The following is a 19,734-nucleotide window of genomic DNA, read 5'->3' as shown; positions in this document are numbered from 1 at the left end:
CCCTGCTGAGCAGAAAGCCCGATGTGGGGCTCGATCCCAGGACCCTGAGATCATGACCTGAGCCGAAGACAGAGGCTTAACCCACTGAGCCACCCAGGCGCCCCATGCAAAGGATTTTTTATGATCTTTTCTATACCATTTTTTTCTCTGTCCATTTTCTTTTACTATCATCCAGATCACTAATTTTCTCATAAGCTGTAACTAAAATACTGTTAAAAGTCATCCACTGAGTTTAACACATGACTTCTACAATTTAATTATTTTTCTTATTTTATGGTGTACCACTTTCATGCTAAGAGTGTTTATTTTGTCTTTTAGTTAAGTGAATATATGGAGGATAATTATTTCAAAGTCCCTGTTTAATAACCACAATGTCTGGATGTCTTTCAACTGTTTGTCCTATGTGTGCCTTTTTTTTTTTTTTAAATCAGTTCACTGTATATAACAAATCACATCCAATTTAATGTTCTGAATGGTGAAATCTCACTCCAGAGAAAATTTAAATTTGCTCTGCATGACAAACTGGCTAAGATCACAGGACTCCAAAATCTTTTTAATCTTACCAAGGATTAACATGATTTGAACAAGAATTTCAGTCCTGTGCGACAGTGCAGCTTTACAACTATGGTATAGCCATCTGATCTCAAACCAAACTGAGGAATGTTTACTTTTCTCCGTTAGCTTTGCAGGCCATGACATGCATTTTCTTTTCATAATCATAAGGTAATTAAAAGCTTAGCTTCTTAGTCTCAAGTAATGGACTCAGCTCTCTAGGGTTTTTGTTTTGTTTTGTTTTGTTTTTTTCTTTCCACTCTTACACCAATAATTTTTCACTGATTTGGAGAAAAATAAAGTTATGGCAATATCTGAAACATGAGTGGAAGGTTATTGCCTTTTTAAACTTTTGAACCAAACTTTAACAAATATTCTTGTATTTTTAACTACTTTATTGAGATAGACTTCTGGTAACATGCAAGTTTCCCTTTTAAAGTATCCTATTCAATGTTGTGTGTGTACATGTGTGTGCTAATTCACAGAATTTTACAAAAATCACCATTTAATTTTAGAATATACTCATCACATTCCCCTCAAAAAAAAAAAATCCTGTATCTATTCACATTCATTTTTCATTCTCAGCCACCATTTATTTTATCTCTACACAATTGGTAATTTCAGTTACTATAGATTACCCTATTCTAGAAATTACATAAAAATGTATACTACATGTGCTGTTTTATCAGTGGCTTCTTTCATTTATTATAATGTTTTTTGAGATTCATCCATGTCATTGAATGTGTCAGTACTTCATTTATTTTATTTCTAAATAATTTTCCATAATATAAATGTACCATATTTTGTTTTCTCACTCATCAATTGATGAATACTTTGGTCATTTCTACTTTTGACTACTATGAACAAAATTATTAGGATCATCGGTATACGTGTTTGTATGTGGACATCTGTTTTCACTTCTTTTGGGCATATATCTAGCAGTGGAATTGGGATCAGGTGATAACACATACTTAATGATTTGAAGAATTCTAGGATGCTTTTCAAACTAACTTTTCCATAATTACATTCACTCCAGCAGTAGAAGAGAGTTCTCTACGCCCTTGCTAATTATAATACTTTGTCAAGGTTCACATTAACAAAATGTGCCATAGACTGGATGGGTTAAGCAGCCAAAGTTAATTTTCTCACCGTCTTGAAGCTGTCCAGACCATGGTGCCCCACACAGCTGGTTTCTTCTGAGGCCCGTCTTCTTCACCTGCTCATGGCCACCTTCTTGGCTCCTCTTCACGTGGTTGTCCCTTTCTACACACATGCTTCTGCGATTTCACTCTGTGCTATCTATAACCTAACTTATTTATAAGAAAAGCAGTCATATTGGATTAGGGGCCACCCTAACAGCCACATTTTAATTTAAACTTTTAAAGGTCCTATCTCCAAATAATTCACAGTTAGAGACACTCCCAGTTAGGGCTCCAATATGTGAATTTGGTAATTTGGTAGGGAAATATTCATCTATAACACCAACATTGGTTACCATCTATCTCATCAGAAAATCTTAGTGAGTGTGACTTGTTATTTCATTGTGGTTTTGATATGAATTTCTTAATAACTAGTGACATGCAACTTTTCATGTGGTTATTGGACATTTGTATAGTTTCTCTGAGAAATATTTATTTGCATCTTTGCATATTTATTAATTGACTTATTTGTCCTTTTATTTTTGAATTGTAGGAGTTTTTTTTCTATATCCTCTATACAATTCAGTACATACCGACTTATAACCATATGAAAAGTTGCACATCATTAGTTATTACATACTGAATTGTATAAAAGATTTAGAAAAATATGTATATATTTATAGATATATATGAAATTTGGTAATGTTTTCTTATATTCTGTGTTTTGTAATTTTACTTTCTTGATTATATTATTTCCAGCGCCTTTTAGAAATTTTGGGGAAGTCTAATTTAACTATGTCTTTTTTTGTTTTGTTTTTTAATGCTTTGTGCTTTTGGTATTGTATCTCAGAAACCATTGCCTAACCCCGAGTTACAGAGACTTATTTCCATCTCTTCTCCGAAGGGTTTCACAGTTTTAGCTTTTGGTCTAGGATCCATTAGGAGCTGATTATTGTGTGTGGTATGAAGGAGGGGCCCAGTCTTTTGCTTGTTGTTTGTTTGTATGCTTGTTTGCATGTGGATATTCCGTGATCCCGGAGTCATTTGTTGAAGACAATATTCTTTCCCCTGTAACTGTGGAAGACAGAATATGCCCCCGGTCAGTGACTGATGAGTCCTTCAGAATGTCTCTTCCACTTCAGGGAGCTGGGGAGGAAGGAGTCATCACTGACCTGAGGCCACTGGAACAGTGTTACAAGGCTGAGGGAGAGGGATTGTGTGCAACCTCTAGTGTGAATGCTATAGTCTTCCTCTGTTTTTATCAAGTTTCAGTAGTTTTGCTAAATAAATATTTCTGAATTTGATGTAAGAATTTTTATTGATCTCCAGAGACCTTTAATGATTATCTCTGTTGATTCTGACCTGCATAGAATTTTTACACAGTTCTGTTTTTATATGTTAATTATTTGTATCTATCAACAAATATCTGAATATCCAAACATTAAATCTATTGAAATCCAAAAGCATCCCTAATTATTCATAATAACCAGGCCACTCACATAACTCACTAACCTGACTAATTTAAAATGTTCCCTTTGGCAATGTATGTTGTTCCTCAGGCTACCATAAAAATAATAAGTTGATTAGCCAGTAGCAATGCCATGATTATAAATCAGTTATATGGTAATTTAAATAACTAAAAAATGCATGTAGAAAAGTATACCTAATTTAAATTCTGAGGATTTGCTCTGACAGAGGCAGCTCTCATTAGAAATGGCAAAGTCAGTTGGTAGACAGTGCCAAAATGACACAGACCGTGCATTCAAATACAGACAGTATGCTTGTATTTAATAAGCACAGCAGGTGAACAATTGGATTTGAAAGGGAAATTAAATGGGCTGACCCCAGTGCTAAGACATTTATTGTGTAGCTCTGCACTTTCTATTCTATGATTACTGCAAAGCTCTTTTGTAAACCAATATGAAGGAACACCATTAGAGCAACTGGGCATCAATTAAGTATTGTAACCACAGGAGAAAACACAAATACATTTTTAAAGGAAGTCAAATTCAATCTGCTTTTATGTTCAGGCTATTGTCCTCTCTAATTTTTTATTCTTTATGCTGTGAATATCTATGGTGAACTGAGTATTTTCTTGCACTCTGGCCATTTCTTGATGGTTGATAATACTGTGGAGTGAAAAATTGCCTGGGCTCGATATAATACTTTTCAACAGAACATACTTTCCCAAAGAAACATCTTGACCCTTTTGGTGTCATTTTCATTATTAAGTATTCATTTGTTTTATTCTTTCATATATAGCTTAACATAGTTAAAACTTCCAAAAAAAATCTTTTTGTCACTACCTTGAATAAAACATTATTTTTTTTGAATGGTTCTCTTTTCAAATATGAAAGCCATTATCTTAGGATAAACATGATGAAAAGATCAAATGCAGTAGTAAAGGAAAGCCGTTATTTGGTGGAGAAGGAAGAACAAAATGTTGTGAAAAGATGGTAGGTTCCTCTGTGGCATTTTATTATTGGGTGTCTGACCATTATATCTAGATATATTGTGAATGCTAATGAAATAGTCAGGGAGTTACCCTAAAAGCATTCTGTCCCTAACCCCACGTTTTAAATGGAATGGAAAGCAGAGTAATTCATGTTTGAAGCAGGATAAGCTAGTTGATCTAAGAGCATAGTGGAAAGTATGAAGGCAAGATACAAGATGCTTCAGGTAATTATAAAGATGCATTTAGTCTCTAGTTACTTTGGACAAAGCTGTTTTTGTGATTTATGTCAGGTGCTTGTTTATAAACCCATTTCTGCACAGACACAGTGAAAAGCATTTATCATTCTGCTTGGCCTTCCTTATTAGATAAATGTCACATAAACATAACCTAAATCTGGAGTCTTGCTAGTCCAGCACATGCGCTGGTGGCATGTCCTTGACTACCTTCATTTTTCTGTTGACCTCCAGCAGCCAGGGAGCATTTGACAGTGAGTATCCGTGGTCCCTGTGCTTTATTTACCAAACAGGAAAAAAAAAAATCATTCATAACCCCTTAGGTCAGCAAAGTATTATTTATCAACAACAGGCAACTCAATATTGATTTTGGTTTAAACATTTTATCCTGTAGCTGTTTTTGGCTAGTAATTCAGACTAACCAATATGAAAACTTTGATAGCTTCAGGACCTGTGTATTTTGACAAGATGAAATTAATCAATAAAGGTGTCAGCGGCTTGAATCCAGTTATCAAACAAACTGTCCACTCAAGAGATTAGAACATTAATTAATGTAATTTGTAAAGTCTTAAGAAATTTTATTTCATATTTTTCATATTTCCTATGGATTTCCCCACTCCCCCAAGATTATCTTACTTTTAAAAATTGTCATTGTTTTCTTTGAAATATTATATTTATAATTCTTAATTGATATATGGAAATTTAGGAGTTTCAATGTGGACTTTACTTAATAATTTATAATTTAATGTTAAATATGAAAAAGTATGAAATACTTTCATATTTGTGGCTAAGGATATAATGCAAAATTAGTAATGAAAAGACAACCAGTAAATCTGTATAATACATGACAAATAATGAAGATGAGTAATATATTAGAAACTTGAGATTGCATTAATTGTGCAAATGACACTGATGTATTAGTATGTCGATTATCCTGTCTGCAAAGGGAAACCATTTAAAACACAGGGGCTTGAAGGTTGAGGTGGTTATTAAATGAGAAATTCTCATGTTCACTAAGTTTTATGGCTACCTATATGATTTAATACATTAAACATTATGCATAAGTATTTTCTTATACAATTTTTAAATCTAAAGTAGGATATAAATTATGGTTTTCCTTTTCTTAAATTATTTAAAAAGTGAAGAATCTCCAACTTACAAGCCCCATCATAACTCCCTAAAATTATTTTAGGCTTATAGTCAGGAGATATATTCAGCCATCTAATATAGGCAGAAACTGCTAGTGAAAGCCGGACAAAGACATTAAAGAAAATAAGTCTGAGAAAAAATACAAAAGCTTGAAATGGAAGGACATTTGAATTGTACATTTGAGTCACTACATAAAATTATTTATTGAAAGAGTGATATAGATTATATATATGATATATACTATTTGTGCAATAGATAATATATATTACTGAAGACAAAAATGCAATAAAACTTTTATAATTCTTTGTTTTTGTAAAGATTTTATTTATTTGAGAGAGAGAGAGCCAGAGAGCACAGGCAGAGGGAGAAGAAGAAGCAGGCTCCATGCTGACTAGGGAGCAGGAAGTGGGGCGTAATCCCAGGACCCTGGGATCACGACCTGACCTGAAGGCCAACGCTTAACCAAAGGAGCCACCTGGGTGCCTCTTCTATCTATATACATTCTCAGTGCATTTATTATACAATAACTACTCATTTCAAAATCTATTACCGTCTGTCATTATTGCCGTAGAAAATATATTACTTTTGTTTATTTTTCTATTTCCTTTTAGGATTGATGCTACTAAAAAATCATTTTGAGGGACGCTTGGGTGGCTCAGATTAAGTGGCTGCCATTGGCTCAGGTCATGATCTCCTGGAATTGAGCCCTGCATGGGGCTCTCTGCTTAGCAGGAAGCTGCCTTCTCCCTCTCCCTCTGCCTGTTGCTTCCTCTTCCTGTGCTTGTGCACTCGCTCTCTCTCTCTCTCTCTGTCAAATAAATAAATAAATAAAATCTTAAATAAATCATTTTGAGACCCCCCAAAACCCATACAAAGGGCACTATACAAAGAAACAATTAAACAGGATTACAATCATCAACATCTATAAATTTAGTTACTCTTCATTCTTTTTACTTTTATTTCTGTATTTTTGTTTAGGAAATTATATTAATGAGCCCCAAAAGAACACTGAGATCATGCCCGGTCAAGTACTTAGAAGTACGATCCTCTTCACACCTGTAGTAAATTACAAATTTGCTCGTCATGCACGAGAGCTCAGCTATGCAAAAATCATTTTCATTTGTGTAGTATCTACTAGTCCATCAAGATTTGACTATAATCAGATGTAAGTTCTTAACATTCCAAAGACCATTGAATTCAGAGAGCGGTTGCTAAATCAGAGACCTACGGAAAGACTCACTGAGACCAATACCTTCAGACACTGACTAGTTTGAGAAGAAAATGACCTGCGTCAAGGATTCTAATGCTTGGCCATTTCCCTATCAAATGCTCCACTATAATAATGAATGTTAGATTAACTTGATTTCATTAGTAACTTGATTAATATCTTCTCACAGGCAAGAGGAGTTATTCACACAGTTTTATGTCCACAATATCTAACATAAAACTTGGCATATTACAGATATTTAATAAAATTTTGGAGTTCTTAGGTCAGGAAGGGATTGGTAGATTATCATCACCGCTTACACACAGACTTGAAATCCATTGCTTTACAACAGCGAACATTTATTTTTTGCTCACCTATCTTTAAATTAGATTGGAGTCACTTAATCTAATTGGGCATAGCGGGACTCGGCTCTACACTGCAGAGAAATTTGGATTTTTCTCCCCACGTCTCTTATTTTCCTTGGAACAAAAGCTCCCAAGTTGCCTTCTTGCGACAAAACCCAGGAGTGTGAGAGTGCATCGTGGGGGTGAGTTCCATGTCCCAGAGCCACACCACACACGTATGTAGATATTTAAGAGACGGTTCTTTATCTCTAGACCTAATTACAGGTGATAGTGTACATTCAGCTTCTGTGACATAATGCCTGTGAACTTTCTAGTAGCTTTTTTCTAGAGGCTAGGAAGATTCATAAGACACCTTCAGGGTCTTAGAAAAGAGTTAGAGCCACAATCTTGATTTTATCTTCCTAGAAAGTTCTTCCTTAATGGCCCTGATTTGATTATTTGCCACTTCGGAAATTTTTAGGCTATTCATCCTTCCTCTAAATTGTGTTTGCAAGCTGGACATTCCTTTTGCTGCCTTTTATTTCCTATTTTCCTGTATATAAACAAGTTTCTTTTCTAATATTTGGCCACAAAACTTATCCAATGCTACAGGCTTGTTAAATACATGTTCCCTATTTAAAAAACAAAACAAAACAAAACACAAAAAACAAAAAACCCTATATTTAGTTCTAGAATCACAGCCAAAACTGAGGGGAAGATACAGGGATTTTCTGTTACCCCTTGCTCCACAAAAGTGGCCTCTCCCATTATCAAATCCCTCACTGGAATAGGACATTTGTTAAAATTCATGGACCTACACTGATGCTGATGTATCTTCTATGGGTTTGCACAAATGTATAATAATGGGTATCCATCATTATGGTATTATATAGAGTATCTTCACGGCCCTAAGAATCCTCTGTGATCTGCTTATTTATCCTTCCCCACCTCCAAACTCTAGTAACCACAGAACTTTTTATTGTCCCTATAGTTTTGACTTATCCACAATGTCATATAATTGTAAATGTATACTATATTGCCTTTTCAAATTGACTTCTTTCACTTAGTATCATGCATTTAAGTTTTCTCCCTGTCTTTTCATAACTTTATAGTTCATTTCTTCTTACTGCTGAATAACATTCCATTGTTTTGATGTACTAGTTTATTTATCCATTCACCTGATGAAGAACATCCTTGCTTCCAAGTTTTAGCAGTTATGAATCAAACAGTTCTAAACATTCATGGACCAGTTTTTGTGTGGACGCACACTTACAATTCCTTGGGGTAAATACCAAAGACAGGCATTGCTGGGTCATATAGTAAGAGTACGTTTAGTTTTGTAAGAAAATACCAAACTGTATGTCCAAAGTAGCTGTATCATTTTACATTGTCTGCAGTGAATGAGAGCTTTTGGCGTTCCACGTTCTTGTCAGCATTTGATGTGGTCAGTATTCCTGATTTTGGTCATTCTGGTAGTTGTATAGCAGTCTATCATAGCAGTTTTAATTTGCATTTCCCCAATGGTTGTAATGTGATCATCTTTTCATATGCTTATTTACCATCTGTATAACTTCTCTGATGAAATGTCTGTTAAAATATTTGGCTCAGGACGCCTGGGTGGCTCAGTGGGTTAAGCAGCTGCCTTCGCTCAGGTCATGATCCCAGCGTCCTGGGATCGAGTCCCACATCGGGCTCCTTGCTCAGCAAGGGAGCTTCTCCCTCTGCCTCTGCTGCCTCTCTGTCTGCCTGTGCTCGCTCTCTCCCTCTCTCTCTCTGATAAATAAAATCTTTAAAAAAATATATTTGGCTCATTTTTAAATTGGTTTGTTTTGTGTGTGTGAATTTTAAGAGTTTTATATATATTTTAGATAACAGTACTTTATCATATGTCTTTTGCAAATATTTTCGCCCCCTCTGTGGCTTTTTTCCTTATTCTCTTGAGATTGTCTTTAGCAGAGAAGTTTTTAATTTGAATGAACTCTAGCCTATCAGTTATTTCTTTCATGCATTTGTGCTTTGGGCATGGTATGTAAATAGTCATTAGCACACAAGGTCACCTGTGTCCTCAGTATTATCTTCTAGGATTTTATAGTTTGTGTTTTTACATTCATGCCTGTGATTCATTTTGAGAAGGTCTGTGTCTAAATTCTTGTTCTCTCATTTTTTAAAAATGTTTTTCTTTATTACTCTTTTTCTAATGTGGATGTTTAGCTGTTTCAGCAACATGTGCAAAGCGGTCTTTGTCCCACTGCATTGTTTTTGCTCCTTTTCAAAACTCAGTTGCCTGTATTTATGCAGATATATTTTTGGAGTCTTTATTTAGTTCTATTGATCTGTTTATTTATTTTGTCACTAATACATTGTGGTCTCTCTACATTTATAGTTAGTCTTTTGAAATCAAAGAGCATCAGTCCTCCAACTTTGTTGTTCTCCTTCTATAGTATTGGCTATTCTGGGTATTTTGCCTCTGTGTATAAACTTTAAGATCAGTTTATTGACACCTACAAAATAACTTTCTGGGATTTTGATTGGGATTGATTGAATAGATCAAGTTGGGGAGAATAGATATCTTGTCACTATGGAATCTTCTTTTCCATGAACATTGAATATCTCTCCATTTGTTTGTTTGTTTTTTTTTTTCTTTTTTCCCTTCAGCAGTTTTGTACATTTCCTCATGTAAATCTTACACAAATTTTGTTAAATTTTTTCCTAAGGGTTTCATTTTGGGTGTTTCATATATGAATGGTATTATGCTTTTAATTTCAAATTCCAGTGTGTTCATTGCTATTATATAGGAAAATGAATTATATACTGTTTCATATTGTTTTAATTTTTTCAAAATATTTAAAAATTTCTGAGATTTCTTCTTGACCCATATATTCTTAGAAGTACGTTGTTTAATATCACATATTTTTGGATTTTCCAGTTATCTTTTTGCTTTTGATTTTTAGTTTATTTTTTTATGATCTGAGAATAGACATTGTATAATTTCTATTATTTTAAATTTCTTAAGGTGTGTTTTATAGGCCAAAATGTAGTTTGTCTTAGTGAATATTCCATTTGAATTTGAGAGACATGTGTTGTTGAATGAAGAATTCTGTACATTTCCAGTATATCCAGTTGAATGATGGTGTTATCTTTAAGCCTAGTGGTGATAAGGCAAGGAAACCCACTCTTCTTATGGGACTGAGGGAGTAGTGGTAGAGAATATTTTGTAACTTACATTGCATCTATAGACATGGAATCAATTATTCACTTCCTGGTAGCCAGCTATGAAACTGAATTATGTAAATTTATTTTCCTTCCCTTCCCACCCCCCACAGTGAAACAATGTGGAAATCTGAGGTTATTAATATTGTTTTCCATTAGCAATTATATTCCTCACTATAAATTTGAGAGACCTAAAGTTGGAAATAACTGAGATCGCTTTTTAAGTGTACTTAGGTACTAAATTTTCTCTGATATTCCCAGCACATTAGACAATGATATATTTGATATATATTCCATGTTTTCTGAACAAAAGATGTATACAATGTTGCTTGCAGAAAGTAAGATCAAAAGGATTGCTGAGTGTTTCATCGAATTTGAAAAATATTCAATCAGTATTTCCCCAAATATTTTAAGTCCTTTTCTCTCTTTCTTCTCCTTGAAGGTAACAATTACACATATATTAGTCCTGTTGAAGTTGTCCCATATCTCAATTGATTCATAAATATTTCAATCTACATTAGCCAGTGAAATGCATAAATTTGCTATATCCCACTAAATATGATAACTTTCCATAATCAGAGATAATGAATACTAAGAGAAAACAAACACATATGCAGGCAGAATTGAAAATATTAACACTACCTAGACAACATCACGCTTATTTTCACACCGTACTATTTGTTTTGATGCATTTGGCATGTAGATTACATTATCTTGATGTTCTTTAATAAAAAGAAAGAAAAAATAGCCATTTTAATTAATGTTGTTGATTTGAAGTAATTTTAAACTATGGATCCAAAAAAGCAACTCCAAGTTATGTTAATCCCTGAAAACTGAGAACTTGCATTTAAAAGTTTTCCAGAGAAGATAAAATGTAACCTATCAGATTTTTGACCTTAGATACAAATACAAAAATCTCAAAGAAAGTAATCATATAGCTAGCCTTGTCTCACAATAGCATTACATAAACAAAAGTAATTGAGAACACAATGGTAACTGTTTTAACTTTTTAAAGAATCTGTGAGTAATTTCAAGATAATTACCACAAAATGTTATTTAATTTTTAAATTAAAAAAATTAGAAGTTCTTTTAGTTCAGACATCTGAAGTCTAAGGTTTAAGGCTGTTAAGACTTCTCATTTTAATTGCCCCTCACTATGTTTCTTTCTTTCTTTCTTTCTTTCTTTCTTTTTTTTTTTTAGATTTTATTTATTTGTTTAACAGACAGAGATCACACGTAGGCAGAGAAGCAGACAGAGAGAGATGGGGAAGCAGGCTCCCCACTGAGCAGAGAGCCCGATGCGGGGCTTGATCCCAGGACCCTGAGATCATGACCTGAGCCAAAGGCAGCGGCTTTAAGACATGAGCCACCCAGAAGCCCCACCCCACACTATGTTTCTACATCAAAAAAATGCTACTTTATCTCAACTATGGTTTGAAATAACAGTAATTCAACCTCTGTAACTGCTATGAGTAATACGTATTCCTTTATCATACCGAAAAATTCATAACCTATATCTGCCCATCTTTTAGAAGCAATATGAATTGAAAGTGTGAACTCATCACCTATTGTTTCTAGATTATCTGGAATGAAAATCCAGTTCCTTAAAAGAACTTTCATATGTTTTTAAAAAAATGCTCATTATGTAGTGAAAAAAGCAGCATCCTCAGGTAACCATATAACATTAAGGAATGCAGAGCTTGTAATACAGTGTGAAATCTAGCTTGTTCCAACACTGTTCCAACTGTCATTAAACCCACATTTGCCAAGTGGTCCTTGAGTCTGTATCAGAACATGCCCAGTTAGGGGTAACGACCCATCATTGTCCAAGGCAGGCAATTCAATCATTAGACAACTCAGTATAACTCAAGAAACTTTATGAAAACCTTAAATGTGACATAATTTTTATCGGTGAATCTGTTATTCTTCCATTATTGAGATAATAATTACGTTTGGATATTCAACACTCTGTCCTCATTTTTATCACTGGTCCACAGAGATCTAAAAATTTACAAATGAGACTATTTGAGGATAGCTCTTTCACTTTTCTCAAAACACCTCTTGCCCAAACCAAAACCAAAACCCAAACAAACAAAGAAAAGAACAGAAAGAAAGAAAAAGAGGAAAGAAAGAAAGAAAAAAGAAAAATAAAGGAAAGGAATTCTTCCTCACATTTTTAAGCAACACTGATTCCATTAGCTGTTCTTTATTGTGGTTTAATATTTAGTTTAGTAACTGTCTTGAGCTTGAGTACATAAATTGCATTCTAGACTCTCAATGTATTTCTCAAAGCCCAGGGGGTGGTAAAACTATTCAGTTAGTGATCTGTATTATATGTCTTAGCCATCTTCTACACTGAACATTGTTCTATCTAGAAAGTGTGTGATTATCTGACATTTGAACATATACTTAAATGTGACCCACTAGATACATTAGCCTGAATTCTATGAGATTATAAGTGAGGAAAAGTATTTGATTCAGAAGTACGAATGACAGTTTTTTCACAAGAATGTTTGTATTTGCTGAATGAGCAAAATCAGGGTTGTTTGTTTCACTGTTGGGTGGAGAGCTTTAGTTGCTTTTGGCCTATTACATACTGATGGTTCTCAAATAATTTATCTTTTTGAAGGTTTTATTTCTTTGACAGAGAGAGAGAGAGAGAGCATGAGAGAGCACAAGCAAGGGGAGCAGCAGGCAGAGGGAGAGGGAGAAGAAGGGAGCCCAGCAGGGAGCCTGACACGGGGCTCCCTCCCAGTTCCCCTGTATCAGGACCTACACCTAAGCAGCTGCCAGAGGCAACGGCTTAAATGACTGAGCCACCCAGGTGACCCGTTCCAAATAATTTAGAAAATGTTAAAATAATTAAACACAATTAATTAACACAATTAAAATATAATTGTGTTATCGATTTCTATTTTTTATCCTAAGAATTGCAGTTACTATGCAGTTAGTTTGGACACTTTAAAATTACAAAGTAAAAGATGTGATATAGATGATATATATATATATAAAAATTTCACCAGAACAAAAAGTAATACAACATCACTTCGTTTTTACCCCTCCTTGATATGTATTGGAAATAATACATAAATGAAAAGGGAGGAGTCTTGGGAAAAATGGTTGATTAATTCTAACTGCCATACGCACGTGCATATTACTTTTCTATGTCTTAGGCAAAATTTATCATCATACAGAGCTCTCTGGTGTCCTCATGGGCATTTTGAACACTATCTATGTAGATTCTGGCATTAGATTTCATAAACTTGGATAAACATAGCAGGATGAAAGTTGCTTGTAAAACACAGTAGATAAACGTAAAATCTTTTAGCTTGCTCTCTCCTACATTTGGATAGATAGTTGTTAGAACAAGCGCCAGTTCCCTTGAAGCATGTTACAACTCAATCATTCTTCGCAGCTTCACTCCAGGAATTAATGACTCCACAGTTATATCCTTTACAAGCGACCTAAAATTGACAAGTAAAGTCACAATCATTTCTGGCATTTGAAACAAAGTTAAAAAAAAAAAAAAAAAAAAAGATTGATTCAAGTTTTCATGGCTCTTTCTCTTGAAATTCCTTTTCAGAAACCTCTATATAGCTTTATTAACCTTTTACTATATTTTGTAGTTGATAAATTTAGAAGTTCAATATTTTGATGTATTTCAAGATAGTACACTCACCATTCTTTCCCCTAAAATGTATTCTAATTAATAGGGATTTTTTTCAAGATATTTCTCTCTATAAAACTATTTGGATAACATATTTGTGGTAACATTATAGAAATTTATTTTAGTTTTAAATATAGCAATTATAACAATGATTTGTAATATTTACCTTAGATGTGATTTTAAAAACCTTTAAGAATATATTTTTACTTTACCTACGGGAAAATTGATTATACTAATATATATATTGTATAATTCTCTAAATATTATTAAAATGTAGTAATTATTAAATATATACTATTATTAAAATCAATCATTGATTCAGTTATTGAATTTATGTAATATTATAGTTAGTTCTAAGAATAATAAAGATTATTTATTTTAGGGACGCCTCGGTGGCTCAGTTGATTAAGCTGCCTTAGGCTCGGGTCATGATCCGAGGGTCCTAGGATTGAGTCCCACACCAGGCTCCTTGCTCAGCGGGGAGCCTGCTTCTTCCTCTGCCTGCCTCTCCTCCTGTTTGTGCTCTCTCTATCTCTCTCTCTAACAAATAATAAAGAGAATCTTCAAAAATATATTTATTTTAATAGTTTTCCAACAAAAGATATCCAAGAGAAAATATCTGATATGAAACTAGAGATTTTGATGATGAACAATGGCAAAGTAGAGAAGTTGATTTTCAAATTTGTATTTTTGAAAGCCAAGATGATGATTCTTACCAGTGTTATTGATAAAATTAACATGGAATAATAACCAAAGAGACAGAGAATGTTAATTAAGTACCTCCTATGTATCAGGAATTCTTCTAGGTGGTGGGTATGAATATGTTTGAGAGAAAAGTAAATAAGGCTTCAGCACTCATGAATTTCACCCTCTAATTGAAAAGATGCACACACACACACAAAGTTAATAAATTCACAAGCAAATTGTTTCTTAAATTCCATGTATCAATGAAATCATATGGTATTTGTCTTTCTCTGACTTCTTTCACTCAGCACAAAACACTCTAGCTCCATCCACGTCATTGCAAATGGCAAGATACTCTTTTTGATGGCTGAGTAGTATTCCATTACACACACTACATCTTCTTTATCCATTCATCAGCCGATGGACATTTGGGCTTTAACATAATTGGGTTATTGTTGCTAATGCTGCTATAAACACTGGGTACATGTATTTCTTACAAGAATTAGTATTTATTTTTGTATCTTTTGGGTAAATACCTAGACATGCAATTGCTGGATTAGGGTAGTTTTTACTTTTAACTTTTTGAGGAATCTCCATAATGCTTTCCAGAGTGGCTGCACCAATTTGCATTCCTATCAATAGGAATGGGAGAAGATATTTGCAAATGTCATATCTGATGAAAGGTTAGTATCCAAAATACATAAGAACTTATTAAACTCAACACCCCAAAACTAAATAATCCAGTAAAAAAATGGGCAAAAGACATGAATAGATGTTTTTCTAAAGAAGACATATAGATGGTTGGGTGCCTGGGTGGCACAGAGGGTTAAAGCCTCTGCCTTTGGCTCATATCATAATCTCAGGGTATTGGGAGCGAGACCCACATCAGACTCTCTACTCTGAAGGGAGTCTGATTCCTCCCTCTCTCTCTCTGCCTGCCTTTTTGCCTACTTGAGAAGCCATATAGATGGCCAACAGACACATGAAAAAATGCTCAACATCACTCAGCATCAGGGAAATACAAATCAAAACTACAATGAGATATCACCTGACACTGGGATGCTATTTTTAATTTGGGGAAATTCACCTTGATTTTTTATCCATAATATATTTTTAAAATTCTTTACTTTTTAAAATTTCTCTCACATCCTTAGACTCCTTTAAAGTGGGTAATAGCACTTCTAATTCTATTTCCCAAATAATTTAACTTTTATTTTTATATTTTCTATTTACTTCTCTTTTCATTCATTCTCTACTGCATATTTATATATGTATACATATATATGAAATAAACCTTACAATATAAAAAAATTGCTCAGAGTAGGAAGAAGTGCAATTGTGAGAAAGTATGGGTGAGATTGGTGAGGTGGCTTTTGATAGTGTCAGGATATATATCGCTAAGGAATATGAGGCATAAACTGAGAAATTAATGACAAACTATGGACAGCCAGGAGCAGATCTTAAATTTAAAAATTTAGAATGATTTAGCATGAGAAGACTGATGTTAGAAATTGTAGAAGAACAGGAAGGGGGACCTATAGTTGTGAAAAATATTGCTCAGGTTTTCAAGGAATGAAAAACCTTTTTTTTTTTTTCCAAATTAGAATAAATTACAATAAACCCTAAAGAAGAGCCTGCTGTATTTTTAAGGGTTTGAATTAAGAATAATTCAAAAGAGAGAAAAGAGAGAGTGGTCATGAAGTTGGAGGATAGATCCATTCATGGCAGTTCATGTTGCATGATCTCTTTAGTTGTTTGATAAGGTCATTAGACTGTTTTAATAGATTGTGTATGCACTGGATGATCTTTGTTGTACCCTATGATAATGAAAAATTATTCAAAGTTAGCGGATGAAGGCAAGGAAACTTATGTGGATTATTTATAATACCAGATCAAAAGTGAGTAATGGAATATTGTCATTTAGAGTGTGATTTACAGTAGAATGCCTAAGAGATATGGGCAGATTATTGCTAATACAGCTTAATATAGCTTAAGATACAAGTTTGATTCCCCAAATCAGAGTAGACTATTATGTAAAAAGAACTTAAGATGTATAAATATAAAGTGCTATACATATTTGTCCTCTTCAAAGCAACTATTAAAATACAAAAACGTAAGATTTCAAACACAAATTTTAAAAAAATTTATTTTTAATTAACTACATATGTTATAAATATACCAATTTATAGAAATTTGAATTGTAATTTTAAATAAGCATATCAATATTTTGCATGTTTCTATACAACTTCTCAGGACTCTCTCTAAGGCAATACTTAATGTGTATACTCCCCAATACTAAATTGTCTAAGATATTAAAATAAACTGACCTTGACCTTAACATATATTGTAATTCAGGCTTTTCAGTAAGTCTAAATATGCATAATTACTGAAATACTATACATGAATTTGGACAGAATTTAAAAGAAATTTATCTTAAAAAATTAAGTGCTTATTTCAGCTATACCCTAAAATAATTTCCACAGTAATATTCTGAGTAAATATAATCTGTTTCTACAGAATTAAATACCTGGATAAAGTATAGATTTTTAAAGGATATAAGTATCTGGTTCTCAAACAGTATTGGTGTCCTCTGAGTATGAGACTTAAGAGATTGATTGAAGGAAACCCATCTTTTAAAAAGTTTAAAAGTTAAAGGAAAGGCAGCAAGCATAATCAGTGAGAGAAGGACCTCAGGATACTAATCAATATTACAAAAACTTATGAATGTGTAAAACTCACTGTTAATTGTAAATGCATCAAGGTCAGGTTCTCTAGCATTTTTTCTTTGAGGTATAAATCTTCTGTATGCTATTGAAGTACAGTTTTTTGTTTAAAGTAGTATGTTACAAGTATAAGACATTTTATATAAGCCTCATATGATAATCACAAAAGAAAAACCTGTAGTAGATATGCAAAAGATTATGATAATGGAGTCAAAGCATTTTGCTATAAAAACCCTTCAAATCATAATGGGAGAAAGCAAGAGAGGAAAGAAGGAACAAAGTATCTACAAAATGTCAGAAAATAACAGAATGGCAATAGCGTTATCTCTCAATAATTATTTTAAATGTAAATGGATTAAATTCTCTAATCGAAAGATAAAATAGATGAATGAATTTTTTAAAAAAGATCCAATGATATGCTGCTTACAAGAAATTCTCTTCACTTTTAAGGACGTACACAAACTGAGAGTGAAGAGTTAGAAAAAAGGTATTTGAAACAAATGGTCATAAAAAGAAAGAAGGGGTTTCTATACCTATATGAGACAAAAGGATTTTAAGCAGCATATAGTAACAAAAAAGAAAGAAGATCATTATCTAATAATAGAGAGAATCAATAAGGAAAGAGCAGATTTGAACAGTACAGATCAAATGCTTCAAACATATAAAGAACATTCCATTGGATGGAATTTCTGATTCCATCCAATCAGAACTGATGGATCAGAATTGAATCTCTGGTATCAGAAATTCCATTCTACTCAAGTGCACACAAAATATTTTCTAGTATAGATCATATGTTAAGCCATAAGTTAAGTCTCAATAAATTCAAGAACATAAATATTGTATTAAGTATCTTTCCTGACCACAATGGAATAAAACTAGAAATCCATAACAGATAACTAGAAAATTAACAAAACATGAAAATTAAACACATATTAACAATCCAGTGGATCAAAGAAATCTAAAGGAAAATAGAAACTACCTTGAGACAAACGAAAGTGAAAATGCAGCTTTCCAAAACTTATGGGATATAGCAAAAACAGTTCTATGAAAAAAATGTATAGCAGTAAAAAGAGAGATCTCAATCAAGAAAAAAAAAAAGAACCAAATTAAACTATAAACCAAAGAGAAGATCTTACAACTGATAACACAGAAATATGAAGTCTCATAAGACTGCAAGACTACATAAGACTACACTAACAAATTGGATAACCTAGAAGAAATAGACATACTTGTGGAAAGATACAACCTATCAAGATTTAATCATGAAGAAACAGAAAATTTGAGCAGGCCAATAATGTTAATGAGACTGAATCAATCACTAATCAAAAACATCCAAACAAAGAAATGCCAGGGACCAAGTTGTTTCATTGTGAATGCTGCCAGACATTCAGAAGAATTATCACCGGTCCTTTTCGAACTCTTCTAAAAAATAAAAGAGGAAGGAACACTCCCCAAATCATTTTATCAGGCCAGCAAAACCCTGATGCCCAAACTAGGTAAGGACACAGGGAAAGAAACTACAGGCCAGTATTCCTATTGCATACAGATACGAAAATCATCAACAAAAAACGGACCAACTAAATTCAGCAGAGCATTCAGAAGAGCAAGTGAATAGTTAACAATAGTGTATCATATAATTAAAAGTTGTTCAGAGAGTAGATTATAAAATTTTTCACCACATACAAAAAGTTGCAACTATGGGAGGCGAAGAATGTGTTTACTAAGCTTACTGTGGTAATCATTTTGTAATATATACATACATATATAAAATCATACATTGTATACCTTAAACTTAGAGATTGTAACATTTCAAATATATTTCAATAAAGCCATAGAAATAATATACTATATTTCCTTACATATTTTATTATAAAAGCTTAATATAAAATGTACTTATAAGTAATAGGATAGGAAGAACCAAAATAACAAAAAATACTGGTAGAGGAAATGCTTAAGCAAGTCAGAAGTATGATTGTCTGTGCACGTATATTAATGCAAAGTTTTGCTAGAAATCAACAAAATTCATAATAAAGCAGGTAGATATTTTTTACTTACTCAATCCACAAATATTCAACCATGCCAATATTGGAAGTTGGCAGTGCATTGGGAAACAGCCACTTTTGGGTACTGCTCCTAGAAGTGTACATCTGTTCAAACTTTCTGGAGGACAATTTGGCAACACTCAAAGCTCTCTTGTCTGACATGATCTGGATCAGTAATCAATAGGTTAATTTGACATCCCTACCCTTAACAAATAATATAATTATTCACTAACTCCTAGGTGTAGGACCAAGGCCTTTTCTTTGCATACAAATTCTTTGTATATGAAACTCTAAAGTCTACCCATGTTGTCTTTTCTCTTTTTCTTAGA

The sequence above is a fragment of the Neovison vison genome, chromosome 3 (assembly GCF_020171115.1).
Source record: "Neovison vison isolate M4711 chromosome 3, ASM_NN_V1, whole genome shotgun sequence".
Lineage (NCBI taxonomy): Eukaryota > Metazoa > Chordata > Mammalia > Carnivora > Mustelidae > Neogale > Neogale vison.
The sequence above is the reverse complement of the archived record's forward strand: the minus strand, read 5'-3'. Positions refer to the sequence as shown.